Here is an 18044-nt window from a genome sequence, read left to right on the forward strand (position 1 = left end):
GGGGGGGAGTACCATCATGTTAGGTAAGCCTGCTGGGGAAAGTTGGGCAACCTGATTGAATGAGAAGGTGTGTGGGTTGAATGCCAGACAAAGGGTTATACTTCCCCACATAGGCAACTGTATCATGTGGCATTCTATAGGGTGGCAGGACTTCCAATATTTCTAAATGCAGTTAAATAATAACAATTGTTATACAGAACAAAAAAAAAGGTCTTAAAACATAGGTAGGAGCTGGTGGAAGCCTCTAATCTTAAGAGGTGTATTTAAAAAAAAAAAGAGGTGTATTTTGTATTTTGAAACACATGATAGATAGCTGAGGCTATTAAGGAGCAAGGTAGGCTTCTCCTGGACCCATTGGTTGATTCATTGAATGGAAAGTACTTGATGGCTAAGTGTTATACCTATCTTTCCATCTCTCTCTCTCTCTCTCTCTCTCTCTCTCTCTCTCTCTCTCTCTCTCTCTCTCTCTCTCTCTCTCTCTCTATCTCTATCTCCTTACCTATGACTCTGTGTAGAAAAGTGGACATAAAATGCTCTATACTCCATCAACCAAATGCATATAAAAATGCTAAAAGTGCTCCTCTAACTTCTTGGTTGGATCCTCTCCTACAAGTTCAGTGCAGTGAGTGTAAAAAGTTTCCTGGGTTGCATTGTAATCCTGGCTTAGCCATTAAACCTATAGCATCAGAAGATTCTTGTCTCTTTGAATCTAATTGTCTTTATACATACAATGAATTTGTAAACCTAAGGAACTTCAAATTTCCTCACAGGTCTAAACCACAAGAACCTGTACTTACTTTAAATACCGTTGGAAGCCCTCATTTCAGGATCATTTTAGTCCTGTTTACCTTCTCCTGTTCTATCATCTTCCCATTTATTCCCTAAGAATCTATACTAGATCCTGAGTCCCTGTGGTTCAGGCTGTTTAGCATTCACATACAATTCTGGGTTCTGCCTTCTACTCCTTAATATGATATCATTACCATGAAAGCTCAACTCCCCAGGTATAGAGGTAGGCCTAGTAAATATTGAAACTGGGTAAATGCTCTTCTATATATATATGAAGAAAAATTAAATCAAAAGACTGTGAAAACAGGAGAATAATAGGACTAAATGAAGTGACCAGCTGCAAAACAAGTCAATGTTTTCCTTTAGATAACACATAGGCCATATATATATACACATACACAAACTTTTTGCAGTATATGTATATATATATACTTTTTGTAGATGTATAGACACATGGCAGAATACTTTTTGTTAATGTTGCTGCCTATTACATTTATACAGTGTTGACGGATTTATAGTGGCATTTGGCTTTTATCACAACTTCTGATATGATACAAGAAACGTAAGAAAAAGCCAGATATCATATAAGACCCCCTCAGGAAAAGCAAGCATAGGTCTATTTAATGACATCACTTACTCAAGTCATCATCTCTGTTAATTAATTTAACTGAGACATTTTCAGTATGAAGAGATCCAAAACCCAAATCAAGTCAATAGGAGGCAGTCGCTATACCAACCTGCAAAGAAAAGAGCTAAACCTCGAAGGAGCTATCAGTGTTCTTCCCTCTACCCATCTACTACTCACTTCATGCTCTTTTAGCTAAGAACAGAAGAATAAAGAAGTAGCAGTTTTGAACTCATAATGAGTTATGGAGATGGGGGAACAGTTCATATAGGGAGACAGACAACTAAAATTGAAACAGATATTAGTCCATTTGTGTTGAGGACTCAAAACAGCAGGGTGAGGTTGAGGTTTGTGTACAAAGAATTTCTGTGGGACCTGCTCTTCTTGGAACCCCCTTTGTCCTGCCTGGAGACCATTCAACACACTGCTGGAGAAAAGAAAGAAAATTGCACGGAATTGAAACCACAGGCTGGTTGTTGAGCAGTGGGAAAGCTTCATATCTGTAATCAGAGAAATTAGTTTTGATTATGGAGTTGACCCTTGAGGAATTTAGATCAAGGGGATGCACTGAAAATGTTGGAAAATTAGTTATGGGTGACTACTCTTTTCCTGACTAATTTTAATAAACAGTAGAAATATCATTTTAAATAAAAAGATTGCCTTATGGTGCCAAGAACCACTTGTTCTGTAAGGAGAATTTTATGACACAAGAAATGTGGTACAGTGGGATTTATGTGGCCCAGGGCAAAAGAGAGGTTAGCAGTTGCAATATGGGGTCTGGTTGGGTAAGATGGCCACTCAAGGGCTAAGTGGAAAGCTTAAGTGAGAAGATCGACTCTCTGTGCCTGTGTCTGTGTCTGTGTCTGTGTTTGTGTCTGTGTCTGTCTGTCTGTCTCATCTATCTATCTGTCTGTCTATCTATCTATCTATCTATCTATCTATCTATCTATCTATCTATCTATCTATCATCTATCTATCTATCTATCTATCTATCTATCTATCTATCTATCTATCTATCTATCATCTATCTGAGAAACAATGCTCAATAGCCTGGGCCAGCCTTGAGACTGCTTTTCAGGGAAGGCTGACCTTGAATTCCCAATCTTTCTGCCTCTATCTCCCAGGTGTTGGATTATAGGCACATCTTGCCACATCCTGGTGAAAGAACTATTTATAAGGTGTTCTCAGACTAAAGGAATCTACAGGAAGTAGGAGATGGTGGCATGCACTGAGATAAGTAGGACATGGGTACTGTTTATAGGTCTTAAGGGTCCTGGTATAATGGCAGGATCTTTTTATTTCCTGTCTTCCTGATACTTGGGTACTCTAAGGGCTATCTAATTTCTATAGGTAACAAATGACTTCTTTGCCAGTGTGCTTTTTTTTTTCACTTATAAAATGTGTTCTTTTCCTTTTCCCGTTTTTATTGGATATTTTATTTATTTACATTTCAAATGTTATCCTCTTTCCTGTGCTTTTTTGTTTTTAAATCAACCAGTTGAAGTTCACATCTACCATCTCCTTTGATCAAACTTGTATGCCAAGTTAATTAATCTCTTTCTCTAAATCATTCCAGTGGTCTCATGATGGCTAATATTAGTCATCAAGTTGATATGATCTAGACAAACCTTTAGGGGATGGTTGTGATGGAATTCATAGATGAGGTTAATAATGGTAGGAAGACTCACCTTAAATATGGACTTTATGGACTAGGGAGCAAAGAGAATATATCTAAAAAAAAAATGGTTAAGATCTATCTATAAATGTAAAGTTGGGCACAGTACTAACTTTCAAATCTAGTATTTTTTATCTTATTATCCATTAGTATTAGATTTAAATTTGTCAAGTATTTAGGAAATTCATTATAAGGTTCTTATATTCAATTTATGATCTTAGTTATTCTATTACAACTTTATCACAATAACTTTGATATTACAATTTTTTAGAAAAAAGGGACAAGCAAGCAGCACACTAGCATTCATCTCTCCCTGCTTCCTGACTATGGAGGCGATGTGACTAGCTGCTCACCCTCCTGCTGCCCGGCTTTCTTGCTATGGTGGATCGTATACTCAAATGTCAAGCTAAAACAAGCTCTGGCTTCTTTGATTTGCTTTAGTGAGGTATTCTGTTAAAGTATTGAGAAAAATAACAAACTCATATACCAGTTAGCTCGGTACTATTTGTAACCCAGAGCCTGTCCAACTTTCTCAGACCACTCCCTTCCTTGTATGTACTTGCAAGACTCTCAATGCATGTCCCAGACTATATTCCTTTCTTTTATTCCTCTGGACCAATGTGGCTCCTCCCCTCTAGTCTTCTTTGTGTGAAGACACTCGTATTTCCAGGGATTAGGAGCATAGTTTTATCCCTATGTGGCAATCTTTTATGGGCATGCCTGCTTAAAACAATTCCTGGCATAACGTTAGAAAAATTGGTAAGGATCCATTAGTGTTTAGAATGCAGAAAGAATAATAGCTGTACAGAAGGTACAGGAGGGAGGGGCAGGGAACAGCTGCTGTAAAATGATGCACACCCGGGAGTGAGAATTGGACTTTATGATCTCCTGGAATGGTCTTAGATACAGGCAACTGGAAGCTGTGGGGAGAAGGGGAGAAGAATCAGGTGATTCAAACTGGAACACTAAGGTCCACAGAGCATAGAACAAGACAGGATTGGTGGGTAGGTATTGAGAGTAGTCCAGAGGCCACAGATAAGCCAATAAGCCGCTGCTGTTAGTCTGGAGTTTCAGTCACGTTGTACCCTGTCCCTACTATAGTAGCTTTCAAAGGATTTTGACTATGACTCAGATTTAGACATAGAAATACAAAAGAAATAAGCTCATTGTCTGGCAAGTACGTCTAACATTTGACCTTATGACATGATGTCACATGAGCCATATTTGTAGCTATACTGGGACACATAGGACCCACAGGTCACATGTTACTGATGCCTAATAAACCAGCCCTAGAGGCCTGTAGACTTCCACTGAGGAGCTAAATATCTTCTGGAAATATTACTGAATGAGGCTGGAGGAAGAGGGGCAAGATAGTGCAGTTAGTGAAGTGCTTTCTGGGCAAACACAAAGACCTGAGTTTGAGTCTCAGAACCCATGGTAAATGCTGACTGTAGTGGAACCTACCTGTAATTCTACCTCAGGAGGTAGAGACAGCCCTATCTCTGGGGTTCACTGGTCAGCCAGTTTAGCCTATTTGGAAATTCGAGGCCAGTGAGAATTGTGTTTCGAAAACCAAGATAATAGAACCCAAGGAAAGACATCTGAAGATGCCCTCTAGCTTCATATGTGTAAGTACACAAATGCATGTAATATCCAACATGCATGAAAGTGTACACACACACACACACACAAACATACATGTGCATACTTGCACATGTGTGTGCACATCCTGCCCAGCGTTATAACTAGTGTTTCTATCTCTAGTCTTCTATTGTCTCAATCTACATTTAATCACTCACCTGATTACCCTTCTAAAGCACAGGCTGGGTGGTCCTTTCCCCCTCATCCAAAATCTGCTGCAGCTCCCTGTCACTTTCATGAGAAAGCCCCCCCCCTCAGGTTCTTTAAAGGGTCCGGATCTCATTTAAGCACCAGGTCCAGCTTGCCTTCTCTCCATCCCTCTGTCCCTCCATACCTCCATTCCCCCGCCCCTTCATCCCTCTGTCCCTCCCTTTTCTCTTCATTCCTTCCCTCTCTCAGTGTTTTCCACATCCATGCTTGCTGAGCTTCGTTTTGCTCTGGATGCACACTAAACCATTTTAAAAGGTATATTTCTGAAGTTTTGCACATGCAATGCTTGCCCTTCACCCTATGTTTCCAACCTTGGCCCTGCCAAACTCTCCTGTAACAGGATGTTCCTATCCCTACAACAGACACACTAATGCCTTCCCTCCTAGTCCTTCTGAAGCACTTTGATAAAGCACCTTGTAGGATGTACAGCTCAGTATTATTTAATTAATCATTCAACTATATAATTAGCATATGCTATGTATATTACTTTTAGTTTGCCTTTTCATTCATTTCTTCCACAGTGGTTTTATTTCTCTATAAATTGTCATGATTTTATCCTTTTTATAGAAGTCTTAGGAACAGCAAGATCTCATCTAAACTTGTATGTTTGAAATTTATTTTCTTTATACATGCATATATATGTATATATGCTTAAATTATATGCGTTCTTCTATGTGAGAGTATACTCTGTTAACTATATATTTCTGTATAGTGGAGGCATACCTGCCAGTTCTTCATTTCTACATATGACATACAATGCGATTCCAGAATGCCCCTACTTTGTTCTCTCTTTTTTTGTTGCCAAAGTTAAAACCATGCTTTATTTCATGTATAGAAATACAGTTTACGTATTATATAACATTGAATGACTTACTTTGGTTTTAAACAAAAGAAGTAAATATTTCAGGTTACAAAACCCCTCACTGACAACCCCCCAATGTATTGCTGTGTCCACCAGTATGGTGAATTGCTAAATCATATGATATATACCCTTACATTTATCAGTCATTGCCAACATTTGTTTTGTCCTAGGCTTTCTGTTTGAGAAGACAGATGTTTCCAGTAGCAGGCTGGGGAAGGTGAGAGTGACAATGGGCAGGTGAATTACAGTGGTGACTCGCTCTCCTCCTCCTCCTGTTTGCAGTGAACATCACCTTCTCTCTGGACTGTGGGCTACTCATTGGCCCTGCTGTTGATGACCCAGGACTCTAGACAGTACTGAGGCTCAGGGCCTCTCTTCAGATCTTATTTCTTCTACTTGTGCTCTGTCTCTCCCCCATCCATGCCCAACTTATACAAGATTCCTGATGTGTGTTTCACTTTATCACTGTCAAGTTTACTCCTAAGGTTAAATTCCCCATTTCAGAGACCACCTTTGCCTGCTGCACCAGGAATCTGCTAGCAACCTGGCATCTACTTTCCCTTGTGACCTAGAGAGTCATAGCCTTCTGTGGACTCTTAGCCTGCAGAGCACCTGTATCTCTTAGGCTCTCAAAACATCTCACTGTTAGTGTCATGAAATATATTCAATGCTCACATGTAGGACTGTCCCCATGGACATTCAACTTTCTTTCATTGAATGGTCACATTTCTGGTTTCGAGATCTTTGCACCTATATTGGTGATTCTCGATCTTAACTACAACTAGTCCAGTTCCATTGCCAGAAACTATGATTTGAATGGTTTAAGTTAAACCCCTGGACACAGGGAGTTTTGGAAACTTCCTTTGGGATCCAAATCAATGGCTACTGTTGCAGGCCATGTCTCTAGATCTTGATGCTGCTTGCTTTTTTTTCACCTGAACTGATGCCACCCCCTTGTGTCTCCATCTCTCATACATTTGGTTCATTTCACTTTGTATAATAACTCTCAGCATTCCACAAAAAACTTTATTTTCTCAACAAAAAGACAGTACCCATATCTCTGATTCTGTTTAGAGCCCAACCAAGTCTGTGCATGCAGGGGGTACTTATAAGTACCCAGGTGTCCCTATACTGAGAATACAATGTCTCTTCATACTACAGAAGAGGTCTCCCTTTCTTCTTAGATTGGGATTCCAATTCCAAAGATGGCAGTGAGCCAGAAAGTCAAAGAGATAAATTAGGTTCGAAAATATCAACATGAAAAATGAGAAAAGCACCTTTAACAGTTGGAAACCCACTCACATTCCTAGTTCTCCTACAAGCCAGTTTGAAGGCAGCCTGGAGAAACTGTGGATGAGAGACTCCCATTTACCATCTAGATGCATCGAATAAATAATGGAATTTCAGGGGCCTGGAGAAGCAGCAGAGCTTTGACACCCAAAGAGAGGCTTTTATTTATTTTTCCCTTGGGAAAAACTAATTACCGTAAACCTTTTCATCAAACTGTCCTGGAGAGAGGTTGCATTTGGTAGTGCCACTCTTGGAGAGAGGGAGTTTATTTAATAAAAGAAGATGACTCCAATTATACCATTTTAAGGGGACAGAAATCAATTGTTTGTGTGATTTGTCATAAGGGCTGCTGCTATAATTGAATTTTAAGGAGAAAGCAAATATTGCTGTTTTGGAAGATGTGTCTTCATATTCCAAGGCATCATATTCACAATTGTGATACCTCTTTATCTTTTACGTATTTAACACTAGGCTGTCAAGCTAATATATGTGACATATCTTTAATATTCACAGTATTTCTGCAATGTAGGAAATTGTATATCTGATATTTAGAGAAATTACAAAATTGCACACATGGGTAGTGTTAGAACTTCTAAGAATTCAGGGCTAATTTACATCTGTTTTCCCAAAGTGCCTTCCATTATAAGCACACTTACACAGATACATCACAACATACTTACTATACCACACACAGAAACAAATCATAGCATGCAACAGAAACACACACACACACACACACACACACACACACATATACCCACACTCCAACCTAAGACCTTTGACTTTCTTGAACTACCCAGGTAAATTTCGTTATGTTTTACTCTGTTTCATATGTTTTACACTATGTCTAACCTCTAACCATGCAGTTCTCTCTCTCTCTCTCTCTTTCTCTCTCTCTCTCTCTCTTGTTCTCTCTCTCTCTCTATCTCTCTCTCTCTATCTCTGTGAACTTCTTCAGTCATGATCTATTCTTTTTATCTTTTATTGAGATAGGCTTTCTCATTAGCCTTTAACTCACCAAGAGAGCTATGTTAGCCTGTCGCTCCAGAGATCTGTCTAGGTCCACTCTCCTCACCCAAGCACTGAAATTATAAGACCATAGTACCATGCCTAGTTGTGTTTTGTTTGCTTGTATTGGGTTGTGGGATGGTGGAGTCTTGGGATGAACCTCAGCCAGATCCTTATACTTGCCAGGGTTACCAAACTATGTACCCTATCTTCCTCTACCGTGTAGCCACGAACACTGATCTTTCTAATTAGTCTTAAAGTTAGGCAAAGTGATTCTCTTAGCTTATGTCTCATATTTTGAAAGTTGTTTTAGAGATTTTAGTTTGTTTGCCATTCTTTAGAAGTCTACATTAATCTTTTGAATACCTCTGAAAAATTCTTACTGAGACTATAAGAGAACTAAATTAAGCTTGTATATATAGTCAGGAGAGATTTGAAAACTTTATTGTGTTGAGTCTGATCCTGTGAACATAATGCATCCAGATTTTCTTTAATTCCATTTAGGAGTACTGTTTATTTGTCATTGTCATTATCACTTTATTAAAGTGTATTGAAGTATTTTGATTGGTAGTAAGTAGCATTCTATTTTTAAGTTTAATGTCTGTATGTTTTTGTCAGTGAGTACAAATACAATTGACTTTCCTATGGTTTTTGAAAAAAAGACACATGAAAAAAGAATGACTAAGATGAATAAAATGAAGATCATGTCCAGGGAAAAGTGAGAGAAAGACTCTTATGACCAGCATTTTTCTTCCTTTGGGACCAGCTGGCTTGAAACACTGGTGGAAGGAGCCCTCTGCCTACTGAGTGCTAACTAGGTCTTACACTTGATGCTGCCCTTGGCATTCAAGGTGATGAATGAAACTCTAGCCCGAGGTAGACACGGGCACTTCACACTTTGTCATCATCATCAATTTTTCTTGCTCCCTGTCATATCACATCTGGATTGCAGTATTAGCCTTCATGTCAGACACCTTGATTTCATTTCTCCCTTGACTTCTGTCCTCCTGACAGGAGCATCTTCCTTTAACACCGAGCTGTCCTTTCTGGGTCACTCACTTGCTTACAGGTGTTTGCTGTCTCCTCTCATGTGCAGCATCTCTGCCTTGCTGTCTTGCCTCTTCCCTCTCATACAGTGTTCTCCTGTTTTCCATCCTCCTCCTGGACCACCCTTTCTTCCATTTCAGATACATCATTTGTTTCTCTCCTTGTTTCTTTGTTATTTCTGATATCTTTCTCCTGAATTTACCCTCTCATTCTTCCTTTGTACAGAAAACCCTCCAACAGTTTCAAGGCTTTTTGCTGCACAAAGTTTTCCTTGCTAGCCCATCCTTCCCTGAGCTTTGCCATTTTAGGAATGTGTTCCTGAGAATCTTGTCATCTGTGCTTCATCACTGGCCTCATTTGTGTTCTGCTACCGATGGTGTCTACCAGTAGATATTTAATAAACTTCCTGTGTTCAGACACTCACAGGCTGAATGTGGGCCAGATTACATGGGGATGCACTGAAATTTACACACTTCTTTCCTTCTTTCATCTCAGAAAGGAAATGGCACAAGAAGACTACAGTAACTACATGTGTAATAATTTTATTCTGCCAGCTGGTGTCTGAGAAAGGGTAGCCAACCAGTACAAAGAAAGGCAGTAGAATATGGTAATGCATTTGTTCATTTGGTCAGTCATCCATGCTCCCTTGAATTTCAGATCATGAAGCCAATTGCCCTAGCACTGTTCCCTGAATAATTCATAATTTCCCCACTGATCTGAAATAACTTTTTATCATATCCTAACATCTGTTTTGTCCTGGAGTGATATGTGGGTTAGCTATTCTGAATTGTTTTAATGTTTGTTAGAGAAACATTTCTTTAGTTTTTAATTTAAAAAAATGATTAGCTACATTCACCCATCATTTTTCCCCAAGAGGGAAAAAATGAAAAATACACTTGGGTAAGTGTGGTGCAACTATTATCCCTGTCTTGAAACATTCTTTCTGAATGAGAGGCTTATAAGACTAAGAGAATTAATGAAACTAACTGGACTCAGAAGTTAGAAATGTGATGGAAACCATCTCCAAGGTTACACATGTATACCAATTGCAGGGAGAAGAGGACTCTCTGTGGAGCAATCTGCCATGAAGGTGAGGAGGAGCTTCACTGTCAGTGTGATCTGCAGTGCACAGGAGAAGAAGTGGTGGAGCAATCTGCAAGTTGGGCAGGGAGCTCCAGAACTGCAGCATTCCTGAGTTGTCATCCATGCTGGGAGGGACTTCTTGGTGATGTAACTGCCTTAAGTCATCTGGATTCCTGTAAATTACCCAGCCCTTCACCAGAGCTCCTACATACAAACAAATGAACTCACTGGGTCATCCTGGTCCACTGGAGTGGAATAATTTCTTTGGCTTGTAATTAGATCCCCATCTAGTATGAAGAAACCTCTACTTAGATCTCCCCAGGAAATATACTGCAGTAATTTTAAAGATTACATTGGGATTTAGTTGTACTTCTGGTAATACTGTACGTTAATTTCAGAGAGAATCGGCATAATCACTATTTATAATGATATCATTCAAAAACATTTTGCTTTGGGGTTTACTGAAAATTTATTTTGTACCTCCTGGAAGATAGCAAGAATATGGATAATAGAATCTATAGTATGGGGATGTTTTTGAGAATTTTATAAGACACCCTTCAGAGTACCTAATGTGCTTTGCACTTATCAAGCAATCAGTAGGGATCAGTAAGTGTGAACATGTATGTTGATGAGGATAAAAATCATGGTCATACTTATTGGGGGTGCCAGGTAGCTCACAAATTAGGAACATTTACTCTTCCAGTTACGAAGGCTGAAAATCCAGGGCCAGATTGCTAGCATTTTCATTTAGCCACTTTGTGTGGGCTTCTGCTGTAATGTAGACTGCTGGCTCATTGTCTCCTCATATGGTGGAAAGAGAGCTGCTGGCTCTCTTTGATTTGTAAGAAAATTATGGTGGTTAGTTGTAATTCTCCACTTGTAATGACTTAGAATCCGGATAAGAGAGTCACCACAAAAGATTAGCTACATTAGCTTGGGCTATAGGTACACCTGTAGTGAGACTGCCTTGATTGCCTTAACTGATGCAGGAAAACCCACTCTAAATGTGGGAAGTACCATCTGGTGGCAGTGTGGAAGAAAGGACATTGGAAAAAGGAACACTCTTTCTGCCTGCTTGCCTAGTCTGCTGGCAAGTTTATATATCCTGTTGTTTCTGTTTATTCATTATTTTTATTTATTTATTTATTTAGAGACAGGGTCTTATGTAGCCCATGCTTATCTCAAATTTACTAGGTAGCTGAAGATGACCTTGCACTCCTGATCCTCCTGCTTCCAACTCCCAAGGTCTGGGATTACAGGTGTGCCTCACACCAGGTTGAGATTCAGCAATTCTTTTTTTTTTTTTTTTATACATTAACTTTATTTATTTATTTATTTTTATTAGATATTTTCTTTATTTACATTTCAAATGTTATCCCCTATCCTCATATCCCCTCCAAACACTCCCTATCTCTTTCCCCCTCCCCTACTCACCAACCCACCCACCCCTGCTTCCCTGTCCTGGCATTCCCCTACACTGGGGCATTGAGCCTTCTCAGGACCAAGGGCCTCTCCTCCCATTAATGTCCAACAAGGCCATCTTCTCCTACATATGCGGCTGGAGCTATGGGTCCCTCCATGTGTACTTTTTGGTTGGTGGTTTAGTCTCTGGGAGCTCTGGGGGTACTGGTTGGTTGATTCAGCAGTTTTTAATGAAATTTTAAGTATTTCTATTTTTCTCTTTATTGTCATTAATTTGATGTTATAAATCTTTGCTTAGTTTGAGAGATATCTTTGCTTTCAAAGGACCAGTCACTTTCTCCAGGGTAATTTTCTCCACTCTGGACCTTATGTTATTTTTACTTGTGTTCTTAGTTTTCCTCTGTTGCTTTGTGTACAATTTTGTTTTTGTCTTTCATATAATTTGAACTTAAAAGCACAATTTATTTTCCTTGCTTTTGGCTTACTAATGAAGTCATTTATGTTTATGATATTGTCTCCAAACTTGACTTTTACTGTGGGTCTTATTGAAATTGATAAATACTATTTCTCATCTAATAATGTATAACTTCAGTGTGGGTTTCATCATTGGCTGAAGAGTTATTACTTAAGACAGTAAAAGTCATTGTTTTATTATGCTATTTTACTTTTTACTATCCATGTGGTCATTTATTTTTGCTTTTATTTTATTGAATGATAGCGACAACAGCATATGCATTTCTGAGTGGGAGAGTTTATTGACTAAATATCAGATACATGTTTTGTAAATGCTCCACAAAGTTTTCAACAAAACATTTATTTTTCTCAAAGGCATTTGCAATTGTTCCCTTTCCCACAATACTCAAATCCAATTTATTACCAAATTCTATCAAGTGTCAGGAAAAAAAATATCTTTTCAACATATGTTTCAAAAGCTATGACTTTTGCCTCCCACCAAGCAGCTGCGTTCTTTCCCTTGGTCCACTGGTACCGCTTTCTCAGGCCCACTCGTATTCTTGCTCTTTTGCAATCAGTTGTCACCTGTCACCTATGTGATTTAAGGACGGGGGGGGGGTAGCTTGAGACCCTTGTCCACGGTACAGGATGCTCTCCATTTATTTGTACTCCTAGAACAGAAACAATACTACGGTGCACTCTAGGGCTGAGGGTCCATCTTCTCCCACCATGTGCCCACACCCCATCACCATTTGCTTACTGTGATTTAGTTACATAACCCTGTTTTTGATGAGAGCCAGAGTACCAGATCTAAGGAGAATCTGTCCTTCCCATGTCATGGTCTCTTCCTGTGTTTTCCCATTATAAACCTTAATGTACTTCATAATTGAGTGTGCATTTGTTATGAGTGCAAAGACTATTTGTCTACTAAGCCAAAACCTCAACAAATGTATAACCTTTATTTATGAGCTGCAGAAAAACCGTTGCTTAGCACACTTTCAAAGGACCATAATCTCTCAAAAATATGTTAAAAGGAAGAGTGACTTTGGGAAAGCACAGAGTATGAAATGTATCCCAATATTAAACCTTATTAGTTTTAGTATTCACAATTCACATGCTTATGTGTTTGTTCCTGTTTATCAGCCAAGCGTGGAGCAACACGTATTATCGTTTCCACCACAATTAAGTTTCTGTCAATTTCTCAGATTCCTGTCGCATTTGGCTTTATGAATGCCAACACAATGTTGTTCATAGCATAAATGGGTCTTTTTGACCACTGCAATTTGTTATGATTTGGGACTCTTTTCCTTTTAACTAGTAGAATCTAATGTGAGCTTGCTGCACTGGACTGTGAAGAAAGGAGCTTAAAAGATTGCAGGAGCATTTATAGAACTCAAGAACAGAAAAACACTGAGGCCTTGTGTGTGTGTGTGTGTGTGTGTGTGTGTGTGTGTGTGTGTGTGTGTATGTGTTCATTTTTGATAGATTTTAAGTGTATGCAGGCCTAGGGCTTACTCATAAACAATATATGCATATTCATCTTCATGTTCTCAGTGATCAAAGTGGTTAAGAGTCTTCTCATGTCATAAACTGAAATCTGATGAACATGACTATCTTGAAGTGGATTTGATGTCCCTATTATGTCTTGGTTGAGCCTTGTGAACGAGCATTTCAGTGAACTAACCCTCTGTACCCTAGTCTTCTGTCTGGCCAGAGTTCTAAAGACTGAACCAAGGACAAAAATCTATTACAGTATTCTTTTTCCTGCTGTTCTAGGATACTATGGTTGGCTTTTGGCAAGATTTTGGCATTGCAAGTGTTGTTGAACCATGACAGAAACTACAGTACTGAGATTTTGTCAACAACCAACATGACAGAGTGGTGTGTGGCAGAAATATAGGAAGGAAAATCAGCCTGAAATACAGGAATGTGTCAGGCTGAGTGGCTGACAGCTACCATGCCATTTGGGCACTTCAAAAGGGTCATTGAAACCCTATTAATCATTAAAACAATGTTGTTGAAAATCTCTGGGCCACAGTATGCTAACACACTTTCACAAAGACACAACCTAACTTGCAGCTAGATGTTCAATGGGATCAAGTGTTGATATGTTTTGGAAGGGCTGTAGCTGCTTGGTGAGGTCAGGCGTGCTGATCAGCTCTAACCATTCTGTAGTAAAACGATCAGTCCTTTCTGCAAGCTATAGAGATTATGTGACATCAGAGTTTAGACAGAAAATGGAGAGAAACAATTTGTCTAATATCTAACTGGGCTTGGTGACATCAACAACCAATTACTACATTTCGCTAGAATGATAATGTGTTAGGCCTTTTACCTGGAAAAGGCAGTCATCTGTGTGAGCATGAAATATTTACCAAACAAACAAACAAACAAACAAACAAATGTTGTAAATTTTTTTCTCCCTGAAGTGCCTAGTAGACTGCCTTTAGTTGATTCCAGATACAGTCAAGAAGAGAATGAAGACTAACTATCTCACTCATCTTGTAACTACTTTAAGATGCATGATGTAAGTTTGCTTTAAGTTAATTCTATAAGCTGTTATCATCCAACATTTTTAGCTGACCACACTAAAGACAGAATTATACATATTTTAACAAATCTTCCATTTAATTGGGTATAGACAGAGAAAAAAATCATCCCAAGTGAAGTAACCTAGACTTAAAAAAGCAGAAATTGTTTGTATCCTCTTATATGTGGATCCTAGCCGTTAAGCCTTTGGTAGACATACTGTAATCCATATGACCACAGAGGTTATGTATAGAATGAGGGACCAAGGAGGAGAAGGGGATGCAGCATGGAAGACAAAATAGAATATTTAGTCAGTGGTGACTTTCAGTTGGGAAATTATGTTTCTTTAAATTTTGATAATATTTATTTATATCTTGACTTTATTGATATTTTAGTGTAGGTAATTTTTTGTTGTAGGGGACTGACCAGAGCACTGAAAGGCATTTACCATCAGTTTCTACTCTCTATTTATTAATTTCTAGAAGGATCTCTAGTTCTCTTCTAATAGAATGGCTCCTTTCAGAACTTTTTCATTTGTCAAAAGTAGGTCTAGCATGTGTCAGACTTATCAACTCCTTCATAGATCCTTTCTAAAGATTCCTGACCAATTGATAGCTCAGCTCCCAGCACAATAAGCCATTCCTGTCCCTCTTCTCTTACAGTCATATCTATACTCCACCTACCGCATCTGTATGTTTGCCTTCATCCCAATTAATTACATAGCCTTTTGTATCTGATGCATATTCAACCAACCAAGATAAAAATTGCCCTACAAAAACAGAAGTGGAGGCTCACAGCCATCAATTGGACTGAGCACAGGTTTCCCAATGAATGAGCTGGAGAAAGGACCCAAGGAACTAAAGGGGTTTGCAGCCCCATAGAAGGAACAATAATATGAACTAACCAGTACCCCAGAGCTCCCAGGGACTAAACCACCAACCAAAGAGTAAACATGGTGGAGACTAATGGCTGTTGCATCATATGTGTAGCAGAGGATGGCCTTGTCAGTCACCAATGGGAGGAGAGGCCCTTGGTCCAGTGAAGGCTCTATGCCTCAGTCTAGGGGAATGCTAGGGCCAGGAAGCAGGAGAAGATGGGTTGGTGAGCAGGGTGAGGGTGAAGGGAATAGAGTTTTTTTTTTTAGGAGGGGAAACCAGGAAGGAGGATAACATTTGAAATGTAAATAAAGAAAATATCTAATAAAATGTTTATTTTTATAAAAAAATATTTGAAAAATTACATTAGTACTGTTACATTTGCACAGACTTTTCTTGTTATTATTCTCTAAATGATTTAATATAAGATCTGTATTGTAGTAGGCATTACAGGTTATCCAGTAGACATATAGGAGTGTGTGCACAGGTTCTAGGCAACTACTCTGCCACTGTATATATGGAACCTGATCATGCATAGGTCTTAATATCTGTGGGAGTCCTGGAATAAATGGGTATCAGTGGACAATGGCACATTTTTGTCCCTCACCTGAACATATCACTCAATATAATATATAAGCATTTAATCCTACCAATTGTACTCAACTGAACTATGAAATCATGCTCTTCCCATCCATACACTTTTTACTGTTATCTTTCCTCAAAAGTGGAGATGGGCATGTACTCTGTTCCTTTTACAGCCAATGTTTTTCCTAATGGAATTTTACATATGCTCTATTATGCTAAAGAGCCTGCTACCCATTACACACACACACACACACACACACACAAACACACACACACACACACACACACACACACACACACACACACACACACATTTCATCTTCCAGTTTTTCCTGCCTCTAGTGCCAGTCCTCACTGGCCACTTTTCTATGTGTACTGCAAAGTAGAAAATCTAGCAGAACACAAAGTGGCTCAAGGTCACTTGGCTGATGTGAGAGAAAGCCAGTGCTCATCTGTGGCCAGCAAACCTGCACTTCCCACTCTGTCTTTCTAACAGATGGTCTATTGGAGAGGACAATGGAGACAAAAAATAGACCTGCAATGGCTTATTAAGAGGCATTTAGGAAAAGAAAACACATTTCACACTGCCCAATAATGATGTAAATTCAGTACCTTGCAGTTATGTAAAACTTTTGGAAAGCATTTTGTCTGTGTGGCTGTCAGATAAATGGTTCTTTATGGGCAGCGTTCCCTTCTAATGCACTGGTGATATACTTACTATCGTCACATTATTTCTGTGATGTTTCCCTGAGTCCTTCTTTTTCCTGATATGCAGACATCAGACCTATCACTGGATAAGTGTTCGTCTGTGGACTGTAGCCCAGCAGAGGCATTTGTTCTCATGAGCAAAATAAACCTAGAGGAGCCAAGTGAGCACAAGCTCAGCAGTGTGGGGGAGAGTTACAGCCACACCCAACTCTGTAGCCCACCTTCCACTTTTCCTCCATCTTCTCTCCCTGTCCTCATCTTTATCTTTTCATTCATCAAACCCTCAAGTTAGCCAAGAGAAGAAGGTACATATACCACTCACCCTCACACTATGAAGAAAAAAATAAGATAAGGCTTCTTTTGAGGCAGGGTCTCACTATGTAGCCTTTGCTGTCTTGGAATTTCTATGTAGATTAGGCTGCCCTTGCACTCATAAAATTTTGCCTGCTTCTGCTTCCTAAATGCTGAGATTATGGGGGTGTACCTTAATAAAATATTATTAAGGGTTATAAAATAAAGCTTAAAGAAAAATGAGCAAAACAGTATTTTTTGATATGTAGGCTTAGTTGACAAGGCATATAGTTTACAGAAATTAATGGGTGCACTTGATATATTTTGTGTGTGAGAAAGAGAAAGAGAGAGATGGAAAGAGAGATTATGCATATGTACCTTGTGAATATGTAGAGGGTATAGGATAACCTGTTGGTCCTCAGGTGCCTTCTACCTTTTGTCTTAGATAGGGTCTCTCATTGGTCTACAGCATCATGAGTCAGGCCAAGAGCTTCCAGGGATCCACCTAGATCTGCCTCATATCTCCCCCTCATATCACTGTGACTTCAAATGAATCACACCACAATGGCTTTCAATGTTCTTTCTTGGGATTCAAACTCAGGTTTTCATGCTAGCTAGGCAAACACTTTACAGCTTGAGGTATTTTTCCAACAATAAACCCCTTTAATTGAAGTTCATAATTTATCAAGAACAGGTTTTGAATAGAGAGTTAGAAAGAATATAAGTGTCTTAAGCCAGAATTTAAACAATAGTAAACGGAAAAAGATAAGTGAAGACTTAGGGGTCTCATTTACCTAATTGTGAGGACCTTAAACTTCTGTAGGATAGCAGGTAGGTCCTTTGTACCTGAGAATGGTAATCAAGGAAAAATAGCAGCACTGTTTCTTGGTTCTAGTTAAAGCTCCCATCTGGATAGATTAGAGCCTCTGAAATGGGGTCATAGAGACTCAA

The sequence above is a fragment of the Mastomys coucha genome, unplaced genomic scaffold, assembly GCF_008632895.1.
Source record: "Mastomys coucha isolate ucsf_1 unplaced genomic scaffold, UCSF_Mcou_1 pScaffold20, whole genome shotgun sequence".
In the NCBI taxonomy this organism is placed as follows: Eukaryota; Metazoa; Chordata; class Mammalia; order Rodentia; family Muridae; genus Mastomys; species Mastomys coucha.